The following is a 19,181-nucleotide window of genomic DNA, read 5'->3' as shown; positions in this document are numbered from 1 at the left end:
TGCCTAGCCTATTACGTCCACCATTGTTAAAACCTTGTTGAGGTTTTTGTTGATCCTTCCAGGAGAAATTTGGATGATTTCTCCATGATGAGTTATAGGTGTTTCCATAAGGTTCACCTAAGTAATTAACCTCTGCCATGGCAGGGTTCTCAGGATCATAAGCTTCTTCAGAAGCTGCCTCTCTAGTACTGTTGGATGCATGTTGCAATCCATTCAGATTTTGAGAGATCATGTTGACCTGTTGAGTCAACACTTTGTTCTGAGCCAATATGGCATTCAGAGCATCAATTTCAAGAACTCCTTTCTTTTGAGGTACCCCATTATTTACAGAATTCCTCTCAGAAGTGTACATGAATTGGTTGTTTGCAACCATGTCAATGAGTTCTTAAGCCTCTTCAGGCGTTTTCTTCAGGTGAATAGATCCACCTGCAGAATGGTCTAATGACATTTTCGAAAATTCAGAGAGACCATAATAGAATATATCTAATATGGTCCATTCTGAAAACATGTCAGATGGACATCTTTTGGTCAGCTGCTTGTATCTTTCCCAAGCTTTATAGAGGGATTCACCATCTTTTTGTTTGAAGGTTTGAACATCCACTCTCAGCTTGCTCTGCTTTTGAGGAGGAAAGAACTTATCCAAGAAGGCAGTGACCAGCTTATCCCATGAGTCCAGGCTATCCTTGGGTTGTGAATCCAACCATACTCTAGCTCTGTCTCTTACAGCAAAAGGGAAAAGCAAGAGTCTGTAGACTTCAGGATTAACTCCATTTGTCTTTACAGTGTCACAGATCTGCAAGAACTCAGTTAAAAACTGGTAAGGATCTTCAGATGGAAGTCCATAAAACTTGCAGTTTTGTTGCATTAAAGCAACTAGTTGAGGCTTAAGCTCAAAGTTATTGGCTCCAATGGCAGGAATGGAGATGCTTCTTCCATCAAACTTGGATGTTGGCTTTGTGAAGTCACCAAGCATTCTCCTTGCATTATTATTATTATTTTCGGCCATCACCTCTTGTGCTATATTTCTGAAAGGTTGTTTCTGGATTGTTGTAATTTAGCTTCTCTTAATTTTCTCTTCAGAGTCCTTTCAGGTTCTGGATCAATTTCAACAAGAGTGCCTTTATCCTTGTTCCTGCTCATATGAAAGAGAAGAAAACAAGAAAAGAGAAAGGAATCCTCTATGTCACAGTATAGAGATTCCTTTATGTTAGTAGAAAAAGAAAGGGGGTAGAAGAATGAAGAATGGATTCGGTTTTATGAAGAAGAGAGGTGAAGAGAAGTGTTAGTAATTAATTAATTAAATAGAAGAAGAGAAGAAAAGGAAGAATTCGAAAATAAATTTGAAAAAGAGTTAGTGATTTTCGAAAATTATAATTAAAATTTAAACATGAAACATTTAATTAATTAAAAAGAATTTTTGAAAAAGAGAGAGATATTTTCGAAAATTAGAAGAGAGAGAAGTAGTTAGGTGGTTTTGAAAAAGATAAGAAACAAACAAAAAGTTAGTTAGTTGATTGAAAAAGGTTTGAAATCAAAATTTAAAAAGATAAGGAGATAAGAAATTAGATAAGATATTTTGAAATCAAATTTTGAAAAATATAAAATTTTTGAAAAAAAAAAAATAGAATAAAAGTTAAAAAGATTTTTAAGAAAAAGATATTTTGAAAAAGATTTAATTTTTAAAATTACTTAACTAACAAGAAACTACAAGATAAGATTCTAGAACTTTAAAGATTGAACCTTTCTTAACAAGAAAGTAACAAACTTCAAATTTTTGAACCAATCACATTAATTGTTAGCTAATTTTCGAAAATTACATATAAAGATAAGAAAAAGATTTTGAAAATAATTTGAAAAAGATTTTTGAAATTTTCGAAAATAATAAAAAAATTGAAAAAGATATGATTTTTGAAAAAGATTTTGAAAAGATAAGATTTTTAAAATTGAAATTTTGACTTGACTTGTAAGAAACAACTAATTTTGAAAATTTTTGACCAAGTCAACCCAAAATTTCGAAATTTTGGAGGGAAATAAGGAAAAGATATTTTTGATTTTTAAATTTTTAAGGAAAAACACAAAAATGACCCAAAATATGAAAATTTTGGATCAAGACACAAGATGCATGCAAGAATGCTATGAATGTCAAGATGAACACCAAGAACACTTTGAAGATCATGATGAACATCAAGAACATGATTTTGAAAAATTTTTGATGCAAAGAAAACATGCAAGACACCAAACTTAGAAATCTTTAATGCTTGGAAAATATGAATGCAAAAATGCACATGAAAAACAAGAAAAGACACAAAAACAAGAAAACATCAATATCAAACAAGAGGACTTATCAAGAACAACTTGAAGATCATGAAGAACACTATGAATGCATGAATTTTCGAAAAATGCAAGAAAAATTTTAAAGCATGCAATTGACACCAAACTTAAAAATTAACACAAGACTCAAACAAGAAACACAAAATATTTTTGATTTTTATGATTTTCTAATTTTTTTTTTGGATTTTTATTATTATTTTTCAAAAATAAAGTTTAAAAACACGAAAAATAAAAAGAAAAATTTTGAAAAAGATTTTTGAAAAGAAAATTACCTAATCTGAGCAACAAGATGAACCGTCAGTTGTCCATACTCGAACAATCCCCGGCAACGGCGCCAAAAACTTGGTGGACGAAATTGTGATCACTGTTCTTTGATCTGATTCATTGTAATTGGATTTATTCAATAATTGTCTTTATTTGAAGTCACAACTCCGTTCAACTAACCAGCAAGTGTACTGGGTCATCCAAGTAATACCTTACGTGAGTAAGGGTCGAATCCACAGAGATTGTTGGTATGAAGCAAGCTATGGTCACCTTGTAGATCTCAGTTAGGCGGATTAAAGGGTAATAGTGATAATTGGATTGTTAAATAAAAAGGAATAATAAAAGGGATAGAAATACTTATGCAGATTCATTGGTGGGAATTTCAGATAAGCGGAAGGAGATGCTGTAGAGCTCTCGGACGCCTGCTCTCCTACTCCTTCTACCCAATCCTTCTTACTCCTTTCCATGGCAAGCTTTGTATAGGGGTTCACTATCAGCTGTGGCTACTTTCATTCCTCTCGGGGAAATAACCTGTGCGGCTGTCACTCGCACAGCTAACCAGTCTGGAGGCATCACCCATGGTTGATAGCTACATCCCATCCTCGCAGTGAAAGCTAATGCACGCACTCTGTCACAGTACGGCCAATCACCGGTTGGTTCCCGCTCCTACTGGAATAGAATCCCTCTTTTGCGTTTGTCACTAACGCCCAGCAGGTTAAAGTTTGAAGCACGTCACAGTCATTCATGAACGGAATCCTACTCGGAATACCACAGACAAGGTGAGACTTTCCGAATTCCCAGGATCCTATTCGGAACACCACAAACAAGGTTGGACTTTCCGGATCCAGATAAATGCCGCCATCCATCTAGCTTATACCACGAAGATTCTGTTGGGGAATCTAAGAGATACACATTCAAGCTTCTTTGCATGTAGAACGTAAGTGGTTGTCAATCACGCGCGTTCATAAGTGAGAATAGTAATGAGGGTTATCTAACTCATTACATTCATCATGTTCTTGGGTACGAATGAATATCTTGGAATAAGAATAAAAGAGGAATTGGATAAAAGGAAATAGAACTTCATTAATCTTTGAGGTACAGCAGAGCTCCACACCCTTAATCTATGGTGTGCAGAAACTCCACCGTTAAAAATACATAAGCAAGAGGTCCAGGCATGGCCGAATGGCCAGCCCCCTAAACATGATCACAGGATAGAAAATACAATCCAGGATGTCTAATACAATAGTAAGAGGTCCTATATATACTAGACTAGCTACTAGGGTTTACATGAGTAAGTTATTGATGCATAAATCCACTTCCGGGGCCCACTTGGTGTGTGTTTGGGCTGAGCTTGATCAATCCACGTGTAGAGGCATTTCTTGGCGTCAAACTTCAGGTTATGACGTGTTTTGGGCGTTTAACTCCGAATCATGACGTTTTTCTGGCGTTTTACTCCAGACAGCAGCATGAACTTGGCGTTTGACGCCAAGTTACGTCGTCATTCTTCGAATAAAGTATGGACTATTATATATTGATGGAAAGCCCTGGATGTCTACTTTCCAACGCCGTTGAGAGCGCGCCAATTGGAGTTCTGTAGCTCCAGAAAATCCACTTCGAGTGCAGGGAGGTCAGAATCCAACAGCATCAGCAGTCCTTTTGTCAGCCTTTTTCAGAGTTTTGCTCAAATCCCTCAATTTCAGTCAGAATTTACCTGAAATCACAGAAAAACACACAAACTCATAGTAAAGTCCAGAAATGTGAATTTAACATAAAAACTAAGGAAAACATCCCTAAAAGTAGCTCAAACTTATTAAAAACTATATAAAAACAATGCCAAAAAGCGTATAAATTATCCGCTCATAAGTCACCAAGCATTCTCCTTGCATTATTATTATTATTTTCGGCTGCCATGTCCTTCTCCTGTTCGAAAATTTCTGAAAGGTTGTTTCTCTTAAAGATGTTTTTGGATTGTTTTAATTTAGCTTCTCTTAATCTTCTCTTCAGAGTCCTTTCAGGTTCTGGATCAACTTCAACAAGAGTGCCTTTATCCTTGTTCCTGCTCATATGAAAGAGAAGAAAACAAGAAAAGAAAAGGAAGCCTCTATGTCACAGTATAGAGATTCCTTTATGTTAGTAGATGAAGAAAGGGGTAGAAGAAGATGGGGAGACAAAGAATGTAATGTAATGGAAGAAACACAACTGTGAGGATGGCAGAGATGTTAGGATATGAATGAAGAGAGGTGAAGAGAAGTGTTAGTAATTAAATAATTAAATAGAAGAAGAGAAGAGGAGGGAGAATTCGAAAATAATTTTTGAAAAGGAGTTAGTGATTTTCGAAAATTAGAGATAAAATAAAATTAAAATTAAAATTTAAAACAATTAATTAATTAAAAAGAATTTTTGAAAAAGGGAAGAGATATTTTCGAAAATAGAGGAGGGAAAAGTAGTTAGGTAGTTTTGAAAAAGATAAGAAACAAACAACAAGTTAGTTAGTTGATTGAAAAAGATTTGAAATCAAAATTGAAAAAGATAAGAAGATAAGAAGTTAGATAAGATATTTTGAAATCAAATTTTGAAAAAGATAAAATTTTTTTTGAAAAAGATCAAATACAAGATAAAAAGATTTAATTCAAAAGTTTTGAAATTATTTACTTCACTAACAAGAAACTACAAGATAAGATTCTAGAATTTAAAGATTGAACCTTTCTTAACAAGAAAGTAACAAACTTCAAATTTTTGAACCAATCACATTAATTGTTAGCTTAATTTTCGAAAATTTGATAAAAAGATAAGAAAAAGATTTTGAAAATATTTTGAAAAAGATTTTTGAAATTTTCGAAAATTATAAAAAAAATGAAAAAGATATGATTTTTGAAAAAGATTTTAAAAAGATAAGATTTTTAAAATTGAAATTTTGACTTGACTTGTAAGAAACAACTAATTTTGAAAATTTTTGACCAAGTCAATCCCAAAATTTCGAAATTTTGGAGGGAAATAAGGAAAAGATATTTTTGATTTTTTTTTTAAAAATTTTTAAAGAAAAACACAAAAATGACCCAAAACATGAAAATTTTGGATCAAGACTCAAGATGCATGCAAGAATGCTATGAATGTCAAGATGAACACCAAGAACACTATGAAGATCATGATGAACATCAAGAACATAATTTTGAAAAAATTTTTGATGCAAAGAAAACATGCAAGACACCAAACTTAGAAATCTTTAATGCTTGGAAAATATGAATGCAAAGATGCACATGAAAAACAAGAAACAACACAAAACATGAAATCATCAAGATCAAACAAGAAGACTTGTCAAGAACAACTTGAAGATCATGAAGAACACTATGAATGCATGGGATTTTCGAAAATTGCAAGAAAAATTTTTAAAACATGCAATTGACACCAAACTTAAAATTTGACTCAAGACTCACACAAGAAACACAAAATATTTTTGATTTTTATGATTTTCTAATTTTTTTGGATTTTTATTATTATTTTTCGAAAATAAAGTTTAAAAACACGAAAAATAAAAGAAAAATTTTGAAAAAAAGATTTTGAAAAGAAAATTACCTAATCTGAGCAACAAGATGAACCGTCAGTTGTCCATACTCGAACATTCCCCGGCAACGGCGCCAAAAACTTGGTGGACGAAATTGTGATCACTATTTTGTGCCTTTTGGCATCATTGTAAAATTATTCCTTTTTGAAATTGACCTTCTTTCACAACTCCGTTCAACTAACCAGCAAGTGTACTGGGTCGTCCAAGTAATAACCTTACGTGAGTAAGGGTCGAATCCACAGAGATTGTTGGTATGAAGCAAGCTATGGTCACCTTGTAAATCTCAGTCAGGAGGATTAAAGGTTTATGGGTTTGACAGTATAAAAATAAAAAGAAAATACATAATAAAAAGGATAGAAATACTTATGCAGATTCATTGGTGGGAATTTCAGATAAGCGGAATGGAGATGCTGTAGAGCTCTCGGACGCCTGCTTCCCTACTGCTTTTACCCAATCCTTCTTACTCCTTTCCATGGCAAGCTTTGTATAGGGGTTCACCATCAACTGTGGCTACTTTCTTCCTCTCGGGGAAATATCCTATGCGGCTGTCACTCGCACAGCTAACCAGTCTGGAGGCATCACCCATGGTTGATAGCTACATCCCATCCTCGCAGTGAAAGCTAATGCTCACGCACTCTGTCACAGTACGGCCAATCACCGGTTGGTTCCCGCTTCCTACTGGAATAGAATCCCTCTTTTGCGTTTGTCACTAACGCCCAGCAGGTTGCAAGTTTGAAGCACGTCACAGTCATTTATGATCGGAATCCTACTCGGAATACCACAGACAAGGTTAGACTTTTCGGATTCCCAGGATCCTACTCGGAATACCACAGACAAGGTAAGACTTTCCGGATCCAGATAAATGCCGCCATCTATCTAGCTTATACCACGAAGATTCTGTTGGGGAATCTAAGAGATACACATTCAAGCTTGTGTTGCATGTAGAACGGAAGTGGTTGTCAATCACGTGCGTTCATCAGTGAGAATGATGATGAGGGTTATTGAACCCATCACATTCATCATGTTCTTGGGTACGAATGAATATCTTGGAATAAGAATAAAAGAGGAATTGAATAAAAGAAAGTAGAACTTCATTAATCTTTGAGGTACAGCAGAGCTCCACACCCTTAATCTATGGTGTGCAGAAACTCCACCGTTGAAAATACATAAGCAAAGGGTTCAGGCATGGCCGAATGGCCAGCCCCCTAAAACGTGATCAATGATCTCCTAGGATGAAGATTAAAACAAAACTGAGACCAAAGATGTCTAATACAATAGATAAGTGTCCTATATATACTAGACTAGCTACTAGGGTTTACATGAGTAAGTAATTGATGCATAAATCCACTTCTGGGGCCCACTTGGTGTGTGCTTGGGCTGAGCTTGATCAATCCACGTGTAGAGGCATTTCTTGGCGTCAAACTTCAGGTTATGACGTGTTTTGGGCGTTTAACTCCGAATCATGACGTTTTTCTGGCGTTTTACTCCAGACAGCAGCATGAACTTGGCGTTTAACGCCAAGTTACGTCGTCATTCTTCGAATAAAGCATGGACTATTATATATTGCTGGAAAGCCCTGGATGTCTACTTTCCAACGCCGTTGAGAGCGCGCCATTTGGAGTTCTGTAGCTCCAGAAAATCCATTTCGAGTGCAGGGAGGTCAGAATCCAACAGCATCAGCAGTCCTTTTGTCAGCCTTTTTCAGAGTTTTGCTCAAATCCCTCAATTTCAGTCAGAATTTACCTAAAATCACAGAAAAACACACAAACTCATAGTAAAGTCCAGAAATGTGAATTTAACATAAAAACTAATGAAAACATCCCTAAAAGTAGCTTAAACTTACTAAAAACTATGTAAAAACTATGCCAAAAAGCGTATAAATTATCCGCTCATCAGGTATCTTTTATGATGGTCTTTCTGAGTTATCCAAGATGTCATTGGACCATTCTGTAGGTGGATCTATTCATCTGAAAAAAATTCCTGCAGAAGCCCAGGAACTCATTGAAATGGTCGCAAATAACCAGTTCATGTACACTTTTGAAAGAAATCCTGTGAACAATGGGACAACTCAGAAGAAAGGAGTTCTTGAGATTGATACTCTAAATGCCATATTGGCTCAAAACAAAATATTGACTCAGCAATTCAATATGATTTCTCAGAATCTGACTGGATTGCAAGCTGCATCCAACAGTAATAAAGAAGCATCTTCTGAAGAAGAAGCTTATGATCCTGAGAACCCTGCAATGGAAGAGGTGAATTACATGGGAGAACCCTATGGAAACACCTATAATCCTTCATGGAGAAATCATCCAAATCTATCATAGAAGGACCAACAGAAGCCTCAACAAGGCTTCAACAACAATAATGGTGGAAGAAACAGGTTTGGCAATAGCAAACCTTTCCCATCATCTTCTCAGCAACAGACAGAGAATTCTAAGCAGAGCCTCTCTAGCTTAGCAAACATAGTCTCTGATCTATCTAAGACCACTCTCAGTTTTATGAATGAAACAAGGTCCTCCATCAGAAATTTGGAGGCACAAGTCGGTCAGCTGAGTAAAAAGGTTACTGAAACTCATCCTAGCACTCTCCCAAGCAATACAGAAGAAAATCCCAAGAGAGAGTGCAAGGCCATAACCATGACCAACATGGCCGAACCTGGAGAGAGTGAGGAGGACGTGATTCCCAGTGAGGAAGACTTCATGGGACGTCTACTGATCACTAGGGAGTTCCTTCTTGAGGAACCAAAGGAATCTAAGGCTCATCTGGAGACCATAGAGATTCCACTGAACTTCCTATTACCATTTATGAGCTCTGAAGAATATTCTTCTTCTGAAGAAGATGAAGTTACTACTGAAGAGCAAATTGCTCAGTATCTAAGAGCAATCATGAAGCTGAATGCCAAATTATTTGGTAATGAGACTTAGGAGGATGAACTTCCATTGCTCATTACTGAACTAAACGCCTTGGCTCAGCTGAAGATACCTCAAAAGAAATCGGATCCCGGAAGGTTCTTATTAACTTGCACCATTGGCACCATGACCTTTGAGAAGGCTCTGTGTGACCTGGGGTCAAGTGTAAACCTTATGCCACTCTCTGTAATGGAGAAACTGGGAATCTTTGAGGTACAAGCTGCAAAAATCTCACTAGAGATGGCAGACAAATCAAAGAAACAGGCTTATGGACTTGTAGAGGATGTCTTGGTAAAGGTTAAAGGCCTTTACATCCCTGCTGACTTCATAATCCTAGACATTGGGAAGGATGAGGATGAATCCATCATCCTTGGCAGACCCTTCCTAGCCACAGCAAAAGCTGTGATTGATGTCGACAGAGGAGAGTTGGTCCTTCAAGTGAATGGGGACTACCTTGTGTTTAAGTCTTACGGATCTCCTTTTGTACACATGGAGAAGAAGCATGAAAAGCTTCTCTCAATACAGAGTCAAACAAAGCCCCACATTCAAACTCTAAGTTTGGTGTTGGGAGGCCCCAACCATGTTCTGAGTATCTGTGAGGCTCATGAGAGCTCACTGTCAAGCTATTGACATTAAAGAAGCGCTTGTTGGGAGGCAACCAAATTTTTACTTATCTATGTTGAATTCCTATTTCCTATTTTTATTTTATGTTTTCTTTAGGATGATGATCATGTGGAGTCACAAAAACAAAAGCAAAAATAAACAGCATTAAAAATAGCACACCCTGGAGGATGAGCTTACTGGTGTTTAAACGCCAGTAAGGGCACTAGACTGGCGTTTAACGCCAGAAAAGGGCACCGAGTTGGCGTTAAATGCAGAAAGGGAAGAAAGGCTGGCGTTAAACGCCAGAAATGGGCAGCAACCTGGCATTAAACGCTAGGATTGGCACTCAAAGAGGGCGTTTACATGCCAGAACGGTGTAGGGATGAGAAACCTTGACACCTCAGGATCTGTGGACCCCACAGGATCCCCACCTACCTCAACTCACTCTCTCTTCTTCACACATTCCAATAACACCCTTCCCAAATACCCTTCACCAATCACCTCTATCTCTCTTCCCCATCACTTTTTCACTACTCACATCCACCCACTTTTCCTCCAAAACCCCACCTACCCCACCATTTAAAATTCAAAAACTTTCCCTCCCAAACCCAATCCTCACACACAAACCCTACCCTCTCTTTCCACTCCTATATAAACCTCTCATCCATCCTTCAAATTCACAAATAAAAAACACTTCTTCCCCCCTTGGCCGAACCACTCCCACCTCTCCATCTCCTCCACTTCTTCTTCTTCTCCGTCCTTCTTTCTTCTTTTGCTCAAGGATGAGCAAACCTTTTAAGTTTGGTGCGGAAAAATCATTGCTTTTTGTGTTTCCATAACCATTTATGGCACCTAAGGCCGGAGAAACCTCTAGAAAGAGGAAAGAAAAGACAAAAGCTTCCACCTCCGAGTCATGAGAGATGGAGAGATTCATCTCAAAGGCCCATCAAGACCACTTCTATGAAGTTGTGGCCAAGAAGAAGGTGATCCCTGAGGTCCCTTTCATGCTCAAAAGGAATGAGTATATGGAGATCCGACATGAGATTCGAAGAAGAGGTTGGGAAGTTCTCACCAACCCCATTCAACAAGTCAGAATATTAATGGTTCAAGAGTTCTATGCTAATGCATGGATCTCCAAGAACCATGATCAAAGTGTGAACCCGAACCCAAAGAATTGGCTTACCATGGTTCGGGGAAAATACTTAGATTTCAGTCCAGAAAATGTAAGGTTGGCATTCAACTTACCAATGATGCAAGGAGATGTACGCCCATACACTAGAAGCGTCAACTTTGATCAAAGGTTGGACCAAGTCCTCATGGACATATGTGTGGAAGGAGCTCAATGGAAAAGAGACTCCAAAGGCAAGCTGGTTTAATTCAGAATGCATGACCTTATACCCGTGGCTAGAGGACTGTTGGAATTTATCCAACGCTCCATCATTCCTACTAGCAACCAATCCGAAGTAACTGTAGATTGGGCTATCATGATCCATAGATTCATGATTGGAGAGGAAGTAGAAGTTCATGAGGTCATATCTCTAGAACTCTACAAGGTGGCCGACAAAACCTCCACTTTGGCAAGGTTAGCCTTTCCTCATCTCATCTGTCACCTATGCAATTTAGCTGGAGTTGTCATAGAGGAAGACATCCTCATTGAAGAGGACAAGCCCATCACTAAAAAGAGGATGGAGCAAACAAGAGAGCCCATGATGAGCGGATAATTTATACGCTTTTTGGCATTGTTTTTAGTATGTTTTTAGTATGATTTAGTTAGTTTTTAGTATATTTTTATTAGTTTTTAGTTAAAATTCACTTTTCTGGACTTTACTATGAGTTTGTGTGTTTTTCTGTGATTTCAGGTATTTTCTGGCTAAAATTGAGGGACCTGAGCAAAAATCTGATTCAGAGACTAAAAGGACTGCAGATGCTGTTGGATTCTGACCTCCCCGCACTCGAAGTGGATTTTTTGGAGCTACAGACACCCAATTGGCGCGCTCTCAACGGCTTTGGAAAGTAGACATCCTGGGCTTTCCAGCAATATATGATAGTTCATACTTTGCCCAAGATTTGATGGCCCAAACCGGCGTTCAAAGTCACCTTCAGAATTCCCAGCGTTAAACGCCGGAACTGGCACCAAAGTGAGAGTTAAACGCCCAAACTGGCACAAAAGCTGGCGTTTAACTCCAAGAAGAGTCTCTACGCGAAAATGCTTCAATGCTCAGCCCAAGCACACACCAAGTGGGCCCGGAAGTGGATTTTTATGTCATTTACTCATCTTTGTAATTCTTAAGCTACTAGTTCCCTATAAATAGGACCCTTTACTATTGTATTTTATATCTTGGTAGCCATCTTTGAGTAGTTTTATGCTATCATAGATCATTGGGAGGCTGGCCTCACGGCCATGCCTAGACCTTGTTCTTATGTATTTTCAACGGTGGAGTTTCTACACACCATAGATTAGGTGTGGAGCTCTGCTGTACCTCGAGTATTAATGCAATTACTATTGTTCTTCTATTCAATTCAGCTTGTTCTTATTCCAAGATATCACTTGTTCTTCAACTTGATGAATGTGATGATCCGTGACACTCATCATCATTCTCACCTATGAACGTGTGACTGACAACCACCTCCGTTCTACCTTAGATTGGGTGGATATCTCTTGGATTCCTGATACACGACGCATGGTTGTTGCTCGCCTGACAACCGAGCGCTCGCCTGACAACCGAGCCAGCCATTCCGTGAGATCAGAGTCTTCGTGGTATAAGCCAGAATTGATGGCGGCATTCAAGAGAATCCGGAAGGTCTAAACCTTGTCTGTGGTATTCTGAGTAGGATTCAATGATTGAATGACTGTGACGAGCTTCAAACTCGCGATTGTGGGGCGTTAGTGACAGACGCAAAAGAATCACTGGATTCTATTCCGACATGATCGAGAACCGACAGCTGGATAGCCGTGCCGTGACAGGGTTCGTTGAACATTTCCACTGAGAGGATGGGAGGTAGCCACTGACAACGGTGAAACCCTACATACAGCTTGCCATGGAAAGGAGTAAGAAGGATTGGATGAAGACAGTAGGAAAGCAGAGAGACGGAAGGGACAAAGCATCTCCATTCGCTTATCTGAAGTTCTTACCAATGAATTGCATAAGTATCTCTATCCTTATCTTTATGTTTTATTCATATATCACCCACAACCATTTGAGTCTGCCTGACTGAGATTTACAAGGTGACCATAGCTTGCTTCATACCAACAATCTCTGTGGGATCGACCCTTACTCGCGTAAGGTTTATTACTTGGACGACCCAGTGCACTTGCTGGTTAGTTGTGCGAAGTTGTGATGCCATGGTATTGAGCACCAAGTCTTTGGGGCCATTACTAGGGATTATTTGAGTTGTGAAAAGAAGTGATCACAATTTCGTGCACCAAGTTTTTGGCGCCGTTGCCGGGGATTGTTTCGTGTATGGACAACTGACGGTTCATCTTGTTGCTTAGATTAGGTATTTTTTTTCAGAATTTCTTTAAGAATGAATTCTAGAGTTTCATGATGATCTGTTGAAATCTGGCTGGCTGTGAAGCCATGTCTAATCTTATTGGACTGAGGTTTCAACTTATTATCACAAGAGCTTGTTGATTTCTATCAATCTTGCTGTTGAAGCAATGATCTGCTGAGGCTTGGCTGGCCATTGGCCATGTCTAGTGTTTTGGACCGGAGCTTTCTTTGAAAGCTTGGCTGGCTGTAAAGCCATGTCTAATTCCTGGACCGGAGTCTTAGACTAGCATTGCAATGATTCCTGGAATTCTCATTAATAATTCTGAAACCTTTATTTTCTTTTTTCATATAAATTTTCGAAAAAGCACAAAAAAATTACAAAATCATAAAAACAAAAAAAAATTATTTTATGTTTCTTGTTTAAGTCTAGTGTCTTATTTTAAGTTTGGTGTCTTGCATGCATTGTTTATTTGATCTTGGTTCTATTTTCAAGTCAATAATACAGAGAACTAAAGATTCAGTACATGCAGCAGAGGAATTACACAGAAAAAGCTGGGCGTTCAAAACGCCCAGTGAAGAAGGAAAAACTGGCATTTAAACGCCAGCCAGGGTGCCTGGCTGGGCGTTTAACGCCCAAAAGGGTAGAGCTTTGGGCGTTAAACGCCAGAATATGCACCATTCTGGGCGTTTAACGCCAGGATGGCACAAGAGGGAAGATTCTGTTTTCAATTCAAATTTTTTTCAAAATCAAATCTTTTTCAAATCATATATTTTCAATCAAATATTTTTCAAAATCAATTTCTTTCCATTTTCAAAGATACTTGCTAACAATTAATGATTTGATTCAACATTTCAAGTATGATTGCCTTTTCTGTTGAGAAAGGTTTAATGTTTGAATCATATCTTTTCTTGTTAGCCAAGTCATTATATTTTTAAAATCAAATCTTTTTAAAATTGTTTTTCAAATCATATCTTTTCAATCATATCTTTTTAAAACCATAACTTTTCAATCATATCTTTTTGATTTCTAATTTCAAAATCTTTTTCAAAAATCACTTGATTTCTTTTCATAATTAATTTTCGAAAAAAATCTCTTCCTTTTTTCTCACATCCTTCTATTTATGGAGTAACACTCCTCCTCAATGCACAATTCGAACTCTATCTCACTAAGTTCGAATTCTTCTACTTCTCCTTCTATTTTTCTTTTCCTCTGACACCTCAAGGAATCTCTATACTGTGACATAGAGGATTCCACATTTTCTTGTTCTCTTCTCTTTCATATGAGCAGGAGCAAAGACAAAAGCATTCTTGTTGAGGCTGACCCTGAACCTGAAAGGACCTTGAAGCGAAAGCTAAGAGAAGCTAAGGCACAACTCTCTGTAGAGGACCTAACAGAAATCTTCAAAGAAGAAGAACCCATGGCAGCCGAAAACAACAACAATGCCAACAATACAAGGAAGGTGCTGGGTGACTTTACTGCACCTACTCTCGACTTCTATGGGAGAAGCATCTCTATCCCTACCATTGGAGCAAACAACTTTGAGCTTAAGCCTCAATTAGTTTCTCTAATGTAACAGAATTGCAAGTTCCATGGACTTCCATTGGAAGATCCTCATCAGTTTTTAGCTGAGTTCTTGCAAATCTGTGACACTGTCAAGACTAATGGGGTTGACCCTGAGGTCTACTGCTGTAAGAGACAGAGCTAGGATATGGTTGGACTCACAACCTAAAGAAAGCCTGAACTCTTGGGAAAAGCTAGTCAATGCCTTCTTGGCAAAGTTCTTTCCACCTCAAAAATTGAGTAAGCTTAGAGTGGAAGTCCAAACCTTCAGACAGAAGGAAGGTGAATCCCTCTATGAAGCTTGGGAAAGATACAAACAATTGATCAGAAAATGTCCTTCTGACATGCTTTCTGAATGGAGCATCATAGGTATTTTCTATGATGGTCTGTCTGAACTGTCCAAGATGTCTTTGGATAGCTCTGCTGGAGGATCTCTTCATCTGAAGAAGACGCCTACAGAAGCTCAAGAACTAATTAAAATGGTTGCAAATAACCAATTCATGTACACTTCTGAAAGGAATCCTGTGAACAATGGGACAAATTAGAAGAAAGGAGTTCTTGAGATTGACACTCTGAATGCCATACTGGCTCAGAACAAAATATTGACTCAGCAAGTCAATTTGATTTCTCAAAGTCTGTCTGGAATGCAAAATGCACCAGGCAGTACTAAGGATGCTTCATCTGAAGAAGAAGCTTATGATCCTGAGAACCCTTCAATGGAAGAGGTGAATTACATGGGAGAACCCTATGGAAACACCTATAATTCTTCATGGAGAAATCATCCAAATCTCTCATGGAAGGATCAACAGAGACCTCAACAAGGTTTCAACAACAATAATGGTGGAAGAAATAGGTTTAGCAATGGCAAGCCTTTTCCATCATCTTCTCAGCAACAGACAGAGAATTCTAAGCAGAACCACTCTGACTTAGCAACCATGGTCTCTGATCTAATCAAAACCACTCAAAGTTTCATGACTGAAACAAGGTCCTCCATTAGGAATTTGGAGGCACAAGTGGGACAACTGAGCAAGAAAATTACTGAACTCCCTCCTAGTACTCTTCCAAGCAATACAGAAGAAAATCCAAAAGGAGAGTGTAAGGCCATCAACATGGCCAAATTTGGAGAGGAGGAAGAGGCAGTGAACGCCACTGAGGAAGACCTCAATGGACGTCCACTGGCCTCCAATGAGTTCCCTAATGAGGAATCATGGGAATCTGAGGCTCAAAATGAGATCATAGAGATTCTATTGGATTTACTTCTGCCATTCATGAGCTCTGATGAGTATTCTTCCTCTGAAGAGGATGAGTATGTCACTGAAGAGCAAGTTGCTAAATACCTTGGAGCAATCATGAAGCTAAATGACAAGTTATTTGGTAATGAGACTTGGGAGGATGAACCCCCTTTGCTCACCAAAGAACTGGATGGCTTGTCTAGGCAGAAATTACCTCAAAAGAGACAGGATCCTGGGAAGTTTTCAATACCTTGCGCCATAGGCACCATGACCTTCAAGAAGGCTCTGTGTGACCTAGGGTCAAGTGTAAACCTCATGCCTCTCTCTGTAATGGAGAAGCTAGGGATCTTTGAGGTACAAGCTGCAAGAATCTCACTAGAGATGGCAGACAATTCAAAGAAACAAGCTTATGGACTTGTAGAGGATGTTCTAGTGAAGATTGAAGACCATTACATCCCTGCTGATTTCATAGTCCTAGAGACTGGGAAGTGCATGGATGAATCCATCATCCTTGACAGACCCTTCCTAGCCACAGCAAAGGTTGTGATTGATGTGGACAGAGGAGAATTGATCATTCAAGTGAATGAAGAATCCTTCGTGTTTAAGGCTCAAGGATATCCCTCTGTCACCATGGAGAGGAAGCATGAAGAGCTTCTCTTAAAACAGAGTCAAACAGAGCCCCCACAGTCAAACTCTAAGTTTGGTGTTGGGAGGCCACAACCAACTTCTAAGTTTGGTGTTGAACCCCCACATTCAAACTCTAAGTTTGGTGTTGGGAGGTTCCAACATTGCTCTGAGCATCTGTGAGGCTCCATGAGAGCCCACTGTCAAGCTACTGACATTAAAGAAGCGCTTGTTGGGAGGCAACCCAATGTTATATTTTCCCTTGTTATTTTATGTTTTCTGTAGGTTGATGATCATGAGAAGTCACAAAATCAATTGAAAAAGCAAAAACAGAATGAAGAACAGAAAGAAAAACAGCACACCTTGGAGGAAAATTTGCTGGCGTTTAAACGCCAGTAAGGGTAGCAGTTGGGCGTTTAACGCCCAGTCTGGCACCAATCTGGGCGTTTAACGCCAGAAAGGGGCACCAGACTGGCGTTAAACGCCAGAAAAGGGCAAGATGCTGGCGTTAAACGCCAGAAATGGACACCAGCCCGGTGTTTAACGCCAGAATTGGCACATAGAGCAATTTTGCTTGGCACTTGGTGCAGGGATGAATTTTCCTTGACACCTCAGGATCTGTGGACCCCACAGGATCCCCACCTACCCCACCACCCTCTCTCTTCTTCTTCATCCATTCACCAATCACCTCAACACCTCTTCCCCAAAAATCCCTCACCTATCAAATCCCACTATTCTCTTCACCACTCACATCCATCCTTCATAAAACCCCACCTACCTCACCATTCAAATTCAAACCACTTTCCCTCCCAAACCCACCCCTACATGACCGAACCCTACCCCTCTCTCCACCCCTATATAAACCCATCTTCACTCCCTCATTTTCACACAACCTTAACACTACTTTTACCCTTTGGCCGAACCACAAAGCCATCTCCATCTCCTCTATTTCTTCTTCTTCTACTCTCTTCTTTCTTCTTTTGCTCGAGGACGAGCAAACCTTTTAAGTTTGGTGTGGTAAAAGCATTGCTTTTTGTTTTTCCATAACCATTTATGGCATCCAAGGCCGGAGAAACCTCTAGAAAGAGGAAAGGGAAGGCAAAAGCTTCCACCTCCGAGTTATGGGAGATGGAGAGATTCACCTCGAGGGTGCATCAAGACCACTTCTATGAAGTTGTGGCCTTGAAGAAAGTGATCCCTGAGGTCCCTTTCAAACTCAAAAAGAGTGAATATCCGGAGATCCGACATGAGATTCGAAGAAGAGGTTGGGAAGTTCTTACCAACCCCATTCAACAAGTCAGAATCTTAATGGTTCAAGAGTTCTATGCCAATGCATGGATCACCAAGAACCATGATCAAAGTGTGAACCCGGACCCAAAGAATTGGCTTACAATGGTTCGGGGGAAATACTTAGATTTTAGTCTGGAAAATGTAAGGTTGGCATTCAACTTGCCCATGATGCAAGGAGATGAACACCCTTACACTAGAAGGGTCAACTTTGATCAAAGGTTGGACCAAGTCCTCACAGTCATTTGTGAAGAGGGCGCCCAATGGAAGAGAGATTCAAGAGGGAAGCCGGTTCAATTGAGAAGGCATGACCTCAAGCCCGTGGCTAGAGGATGGTTGGAGTTTATCCAACGCTCAATCATTCCCACTAGCAACCGGTCCGAAGTTACTCTAGACCGGGCCATCATGATTCATAGCATCATGATTGGAGAGGAAGTGGAAGTTCATGAGGTTATAGCCCAAGAACTCTATAAGGTGGCGGACAAGTCCTCTACCTTGGCAAGGTTAGCCTTTCCTCATCTCATTTGTCACCTCTGTTATTCAGTTGGAGTTGACATAGAGGGAGACATCCTCATTGATGAAGATAAGCCCATCACTAAGAAAAGGATGGAGCAAACAAGAGATCCCACTCATCATGAAATCCCTGAGATACCTCAAGGGATGCACTTTCCTCCACAAAACTATTGGAAGCAAATCAACACCTCCCTAGGAGAATTGAGTTCCAACATGAGACAACTAAGGGTGGAGCACCAAGAACACTCCATTCTCCTCCATGAAATTAGAGAAGATCAAAGAATCATGAGAGAGGAGCAACAAAGACAAGGAAGAGACATTGAGGAGCTCAAGCACTCCATAAGATCTTCAAGAGGAAGAACAAGCCACCATCACTAAGGTGGACCCGTTCTTTAATCTCCTTGTTCTTTATTTTCCTGTTTTTCGAATTTTCATGCTTATGTTTATCCATGTTTGTGTCTTATGATCATTAGTGTCTTAGTGTCTATGCCTTAAAGTTATGAATGTCCTATGAATCCATCACCTCTCTTAAATAAAAAAATGTTCTTAATTGAAAAAGAGAAGAATTGCATGAATTTCAGATTTTATAACAGATTAATTATTTTGATGTGGTGGCAATACTTTTGTTTTCTGAATGTATGCTTGAATAGTGCATATGTCTTTTGAATTTGTTGTTCATGAATGTTAAAGTTGTTGGCTCTTGAAAGAATGATGAAAAAGGAGACATGTTACTGAGGATCTGAAAAATCATAAAAATGATTCTTGAAGCAAGAAAAAAGCAGTGAATATAAAAAAAACAGAAAA

At 38.9% G+C, this 19,181-nt stretch overlaps 1 non-coding gene across 1 annotated transcript; it reads right to left on the bottom strand.

The window, feature by feature from the left end:
• Nucleotides 1–14,963: 14,963 nt before the first annotated feature.
• Nucleotides 14,964–15,071, bottom strand: LOC130947002 (small nucleolar RNA R71). The gene has a single exon (XR_009072417.1). It is a non-coding gene; the product is annotated as a small nucleolar RNA R71 (small nucleolar RNA).
• Nucleotides 15,072–19,181: the final 4,110 nt, after the last annotated feature.

Source organism: Arachis stenosperma, chromosome 8 (genome assembly GCF_014773155.1).
Source record: "Arachis stenosperma cultivar V10309 chromosome 8, arast.V10309.gnm1.PFL2, whole genome shotgun sequence".
NCBI lineage: Eukaryota > Viridiplantae > Streptophyta > Magnoliopsida > Fabales > Fabaceae > Arachis > Arachis stenosperma.
This window is presented reverse-complemented; position numbering and strand designations above follow the sequence as displayed.